General features: G+C 35.1%; 1 non-coding gene across 1 annotated transcript; it reads right to left on the bottom strand.

Annotated features, from left to right (window-relative positions):
• Positions 1–1054: 1054 nt before the first annotated feature.
• Positions 1055–1126, bottom strand: TRNAN-GUU (transfer RNA asparagine (anticodon GUU)). The gene has a single exon. It is a non-coding gene; the product is annotated as a tRNA-Asn (tRNA).
• Between the last annotated feature and the right edge of the window lie 6297 nt (positions 1127–7423).

The following is a 7423-nucleotide window of genomic DNA, read 5'->3' as shown; positions in this document are numbered from 1 at the left end:
GATTTTTAAGGATTCGTATCCAAACACTTAAACTTATCTTATTGTGGTGGGAATAAACAATAAGCAATAAACACCTTTTTTTTTCTCTATCCAAACACCCCCTTAAAGACCCTTTCTTCTTTCCTATTTTTACCGGTTCTTAAAGAACCCATCAGAACCTCAGACCACAACTGTAATTCACCTTCTTTACTGCAAAAAAACTTGATTCCCATGACTTTCAAGCTTACAACCATACACTTCTTTCTTCATATTTATCACTTTTCTTGAATCACCAAGACAATTCCAAGAATTATCCGCCAAAATGTTCCTAAAATCAATGTATGAAACCTCTCCAGAATTTGTTCCAATCTTGAAAATAGCTGAAAGGGTATCAGAAACTGTGATATTCAAAAAGCAATCGACTTTCTCTTTTATTTCTGAAACAAGATTCCAGGATCTTATATCCCAAAACTTGATGTTTCCTGAAACGCTAGATGGTCCACTGTGAGACCCAAAAGCCATTAGCAGTTTATGACTTGCGGGGATTAGAAGCTCGGCTAACTTTGCTCATTTTTTGATAGACGAATAATTGATGCAATTCCAAATGGAGTTGGTCTTATGAGTTTCTTTGGAGCATAGGTTATTAAATGGGTAGGGGTGGGCGTATTTCTTCTTATCTATTCTTTTATTTTTCTTATGTAACAATTTTTTTTTATTAATTTACTATTTTTTCAATGTTTGAATCTTGCTGCCTAATCTTGCTAACATTGAACTTGGTAAAATGTAATGATTGAATAATTGAAAAATGAGATTATTCAGGAATACACATCGAATGCTGAAATTACGCATTGAATTTTTGTTAGTAGATCCATAATCAAAGAAGTGTTTGTGAGTATTGTAGAAGAAATGAAACAAAAGATACGGTAGAGCTAGGACTCGATGACTGCATCTTTGATGCACTGCTAGTACTCGTACATCTGAGAATTATTAATTGGATAGTTGTAAATAGCCCCAAGGCTATGGAACAAAGGAGTATTTCGAGCCTACACTGAGGTATTGGCGGTGATTTTCAAATCTCCTCAAGTAGGATTTGAACCTACGACCAATAGGTTAACAGCCGACCACTCTACCACTGAGCTACCGAGGAACAATGGGAGATTCGATCTCAGACATAAGAAAAGGTTATCGATTGATTCAAACAATTTACTTATGGGATAGAGGAAGAGGAAAAAACTGAATATTTCACATAGTGCTTTTAATCAATCTGATTTATTTCGTACCCTTCGCTCAATGAGAAAATGAGTCCAATTCTAAAGGATCAAACCTATGGGGAATCCAATTCAATTTTGTTGATGGAATTGCGGAATCAAGATCAACCCCAAATATTTTATTCATCATTAGCCACCATTTAGACTGACAACAAAACTATCAGGGGAAAAATGGTCACAACCCCAACAGGTTAACGATTTATGCTCGTACATAATTTCTCCGTCAATGTAACATGTGATTACATGTGAGCACACAAGATAAAAGAAACACACGCACATGAGGTGCTATAAAATACAATTCAAAATGGAATGAGGTTTACCATTTATCGTCCTAAACTCACAACTATCACGTACAATTCACATGAAACTCAACCTAGCAAGTACCAACTGTTTTAGCATTCTAAATTGCAACTTTAGTGATAACTAACAATATTTATACATGAATTACCAAACTGAGCAAAATCAATACATGTTAAAAAACAAAACTAACCTTGATTGTGGCTTCTTCCGAACATAATCTAGAACTTAAAACCAAACTTGAAAACCCCCGATTGAAGAGCGGAAAACTATAGGTAGGTGACACCCAAATGAAACAAGCTACATAATTTGTTAATTAACTTAATTTTGACCCATTGCAATCCAAATTTATTAAAATTAGTTAAAAAAATTAAATCAAGACAACAAAATTAGAAACTAATAAATAATGGAAGCTGAGATGATTGACAATTCTTGATTTTGAGAAATCAGTTTGGTAAAATATGTATTATAAATGGGTTAATGTCAAAAAAGCCACTAGCATTTCATGGTTGTTTGTTTTGAAACCACATTATTTTTTTTGTTACAATTAAGTCATTATGTTTTCAGTTTGTTGCAAATATGACTAGTTGACCGGATAACTTCAAGTCAACCGGTTGCCACAACTTATGTGGCATATGGGCGTTGACGTGCCTGTTACTTTCTGCTTATGTGGTGGTGACTAGACATTGTTACTTTTGGCTTATGTGGTGGTGACTAGACATTTTTGCTGGCAGGGGCTGCCATGTCAGCTTGTTCTTTGGGCAAAATTGTTGAAGAAGGGAAGGAAAATGCAAATGGGAGCATTCAGTTTGGTAAAATATGTTTTATAAATGGGTTAATGGTCCAAAATTCACCAACTTTTTACTTTTACTTTTTTTTTTTGTTTTGTTTTGTTTTGACACTACATTATTTTTGTTTTTTTGTTAGAATTAAGTCAGCATGTTTTCAGTTTGTTGCAAATATGACCAGTTGACCGAATTGCTTTAGGTCAACCGATTGCCACAAATTATGTGGCATGGGGGCATTGACGTGCCCAGTTACTTTCGACTAATGTGACGGTGACCAAACATTTTACTTTCAGCTTATGTGGCGGTGACTGGACATTTTTGCTGACAGGGGCTGACACGTCAGCTTGTCTTGGGCAAAATTGTTGAAGAAGGGAAGAAAAACACAAATAGGAGGATTCGAACCCTCGCCTCCTCCAAACTCGCAAAACACGCAAACCACTCAACTGTCCATTTTTGGTGTTATTATTGGTAAACAATTGTATTATATATATATATATATATATATATATATATATATATATATATATATATATATATAGAGGTTGGTTTAACATAGAACGAAATAATACGACTTAACAATAGAACCAAATGAAAACGACTCATGTTCATTTTAAAACATACGTCTTTTACAATTCATATATGAACATATATTCAAAAATGAACATAAGTAATTTTCATGTGGTTTTATGGTTAGGTCATATTATTTGTTTCTATGTTGAAATCGAGAACACTAGAACAAATATTGGTCACATACTTCAAACATGCCGCTTAAGTACTCCAATGTACCGAGATGACGAAACGTATAATATTCATATATGAATAAATATATTTATATATGAATAAGTATATACTTATTCATATATGAATATGGAACGTCTCAAAAAGTTACATTCATATTCGTTACTAAATCATGAAATCATCTTTTTATGTCACATTAACATATTCATAGTAAAAATATGGAAGCTAAGTTTTGTTTTGAAAACCATAACTTAACATAGAATGGTTATACTAGATATCATGCCCCACCGAGAATGCCCATATATGCAACGTCCCAAAAAATTCATAGTAAAATTTTCATTTTAAAAGCACATAAACCATACAATTAAGTTTTTTCCAAACTAATCAACTTGATTATATTATTTAAACATCAGAGTAAAAGTCATAGATAACCAATGCGGAAAACGATGGGGGATGCTATGTAGTCACACCAGACCTTCCCTTTCATACCGAAAGTACCTGAAACCATAAATATAAAACTGTAAGCACAAAGCTTAGTGAGTTCCCTAAAATACCACATACCATAAATACAATAGAAATTGCTATTTGCCAACCATAGTATTGCCATTATGCCATGATCTGTATCATGGTCTTTCCTTGTCAGGCCGGGGGCCAAAACCTTAGGTGTTACAAACAAGTGCTAAGAGCCACCTCCTGGTCTCCATGAAAGTATCACAACGACAATTAGCATAGTACATATAACTGTTAGGGTCGGTCCAGTCCCAAGTCTTGCATATAATTTGCCGGGAGCCACCTTCTGGTCTTTCATAAAAATGCCAGGGCCACCCCTGATCTTCCTATATAACATAATCTATTGGGCCGGTATTGGTGCCTTCGACCCCTGAGTATAGTGAAGAGACTCACCTGAGTCACAATGCTAACTAAAAAAACCTCGTGTAACGCCGCACCAATCACAACCAACATCTCTCACCGCCAAAAGATGGGTGCAAAACACCTCCTAACAATCCACACAAGGCAAACCCTAAGTCTACCTTCTAAAAAAAATAAAGATTGACCGAAAGTCAATCCGTGCCAAAAGTCAATGATCAAAGTCAACGACAAGAGTTGACTTTAGCCAACCGCCACTCTGTGGCCTTCCTTGGCCACATCGTGACCTTCACCCAACCAAATACACGGGAAATTCCAATTCGCCACATCGTGGCGACCTATGGCCATGCCATGGGCACTAGGTTTCCAACAACTTAATGCATTAAGCTGTTTTCCACGATACCAAGGATCTCTAAAAGATTAGATCTGGTCCAAACTATGGTCTAAATGGATAAAGTTTCTAACTTTATCCATTAATACACCCAAAGAGATCAAGATCTCAAACCCTAGGTCCAACATCCATAATGTCTTAACCATTAAGTCCTCAATCTGAAAAAAGTCCTTAACCCAACCACTCCAGAAGGGTTCATAACACCAGATCTATCATAAAGGTGGAAGCTTTATAGACATGTATGTCCAATACATGTCTAAGATCCATCTTAGGTAATAAATGAGCTCTAAAGACCAAAACTTAGGAAAATGATAAGAACTTCCATTAAAAACTAGATCCATAAAATATGATACTCTTGGGACTCAGGAGAGTCATAAAGTTGTCAACTTTCTGAGTTCCTTCCCTCCAAACTTGAAACACAAGGAACATGGGATAATATTCATGATCTAACAACCGAAATGATATAAAGCAAGGAACTTGGACACTTATAAATGTCTAGAGGTAATAGTGTTGGATTAATGTCTAAGTCCATAACTATAATTGGTAAGACTTGACCCGACCCGGCATGGTCCATTTGGGTTGCATGGCATCATGCACTTGGATAGACTAAATGAGAGAAATAAGACACTTATGGTTATTAATATATTATAAGTTCTAGTATATTAATAATAAGAATAATGAGATTATTTAATTAGTATTGATCAAGAATTAATCTAGGATTAATTAAGTGATCAAAAGAAGACTAATTAAATATATGGGTTGATTGTGTAAATCATCCATACTTGTATAGTGGGCTAATGTTCCATGGATAATCAAGTTGGGCTAAAACCCATAGGATGGTCCATGGATGCTCCATGGTGTATTTGAACCTATGGATCCAAGGAAATGGAAAGCCATGACAATTAAGGGTTTACCCTAATTGTAACACTATATAAAGATCACATTCTTGGGAAAAATCGGCCACTAGAGAGAGTAAGAAAGGGCTAGCCGATTTTCATGAAGTGTAGAATTCTCTCAAGTTAATCCATGTGTATTTGGTGTTGTGTGAACCATTTGAGGTGTCACACTTGGGGCACTAGGCACTCAAGCTTCATGAAGACATCAAGCTACATCAAGAGGTATGTATTCTATCTTGTTATATTCATTGTTTTATATGCTAGATTAGGATAATACCTTGGAATTTCTTATTTGGATGTATAATAGAGAAAACATAGATCCAAGGTATTTAGGGTTGCATGTACACTTAGGAGTGTTAGAATGCTCAAAACCCAACAGTGGTATCAAAGCCTAGGCTTGTTTTCTTGTTATACCTGCAATAGAAGCTGAAAAAACGAATCTGGTGCTGTCTGGCCATCAGACTCGGCGAGTCCATCAGGAGACTCGGCGAGTCCATGCCTAAAAAGTGATGAATTCGATCCAACTCGTCGAGTTGGTTCATGCACTCGACGAGTTGGACCCCCAGACAGCATATTTTTGAGTTTTTTAGCTAGAAATGGACTAGGAACATTACCCTAAGTTGTTTTTGACCTTATAAACTTGTTTTTGATGTGGTAATGTTCATGATAATCCATTTTCAAAGATAATTGTCAATAGATTCATGTTTTGTATTAGTTTAAGGTTTAGACTAATTACATGAAAAAGTTTGATTTGAATTATCTTGTTCTTATGACTTGCTTAGATTAATAGAAATGTTGAGTGAAATAGTTGTTTTCAATCCATTTTAATCTAAGAGTTGAGTATAAAATGTGTTTGTGTAACTTGTCCTCAAGTTACATGAAGAGTCACATTAAAGACTCATAAAACTCACAATAGTTGGCAATGGTTACAAAATGAAGAGTCTTGTGTCATTGAATAACTTTTTTATGACTCCATAACTTGTCCTCAAGTTATGGAAGTTCAAGAGTCACTTCATTAAAGAAAAATATGTAACCATAATTAAATCCATAAGTTATAAAATAAAGAAAAAGTTAGTTCTTTTATTAGTTTAAAGTCTTCCATAACTTGTCCTCAAGTTATGGAACTTGAAGAGTTTTTGGATTAAAACTACTTTAAACACATAAGTTATGGAATTAATTAGTTTTGAATAGTTTCAAAACTTGCCCTCAAGTTTTGGAATTTGAAAAGTTTTCAAGTATGAATACTTTAATTCCAAGTTAGCCCTTAGAATTTTAAAAGTTAAAATTCAACCCTTATACTTTATAATATTATAAGTTAATAATATATATATGTATAAGAGTAAAGTCAGTCTTACCGCTAGTACGCCTCATTCACGAAGCCGGTCTATAAGGTGGGTATAAGGTTGTTGCCTATAAAATGGCAACTTAATGGGTGTCCACTCTCACCCACCGCTTGCTTGACTGGTGGAGGGTCGTTAGCCGAACAGGTTTGACAGGACTAGAATTCTCCCTTCATTAAAAGTATTAATGATAATACTAAGTAACTAAACTCTTAATAATACCCAATCTTAGTTACTTAGGAAAAATGTGAATAAAGTGCTAACCCATGAAATTACACTTTACACTTTGTCTAAGTCGTTAGTGGAGCGTGTGTGGTTAACCGGCACACTAACTTGGACTTAACAAGGTAGGTAAAGGGTGACTTAATATTTATCATAGTATCGATGGAGCGTGTGTGGTTAACCGGCACATCGATTGAGGGGTAATTTATTAAGGGTACCAAGTGATTTGCATGGTTACTTCACACCTCGTTTTGTGATCCTCGGCATCCCAGTCACAAAACTTGGAGGGCACACTCGAGATTGAAACATGCCTTTGAAAAGTTCAATGAATCTCAAAGATCTAGGAGTTTCAAAACCAATTAAAACCTAATTATACATTTCGTTTATCTTGGTGGAAATTGGTGAATCGTCATTCACCTACCTTCAAATATTTTATAGCTTGGATTACGGCATACCTCTTCTAAGTTATAAAATAGTTTGTTGGGTCCTAGCCTTAATATTTCATATTGGGTGTCATATTAAGGACTTTAAATCAACTATCTTGAATATCTCCCAAAAGATGTCTGGTTTAGACACCTATGATCTTCCCAAATCTAGTGAAACAAGGTTTCCTAAATGAAGATGATGTCCTTTGGAA

This window comes from Lactuca serriola, chromosome 8 (genome assembly GCF_051521515.1).
Source record: "Lactuca serriola cultivar US96UC23 chromosome 8, Lser_US96UC23_V15, whole genome shotgun sequence".
NCBI classification, from domain to species: domain Eukaryota; kingdom Viridiplantae; phylum Streptophyta; class Magnoliopsida; order Asterales; family Asteraceae; genus Lactuca; species Lactuca serriola.
Note: the sequence above shows the minus strand (reverse complement) of the source record. Positions and strands in the feature narration are given on the sequence as shown.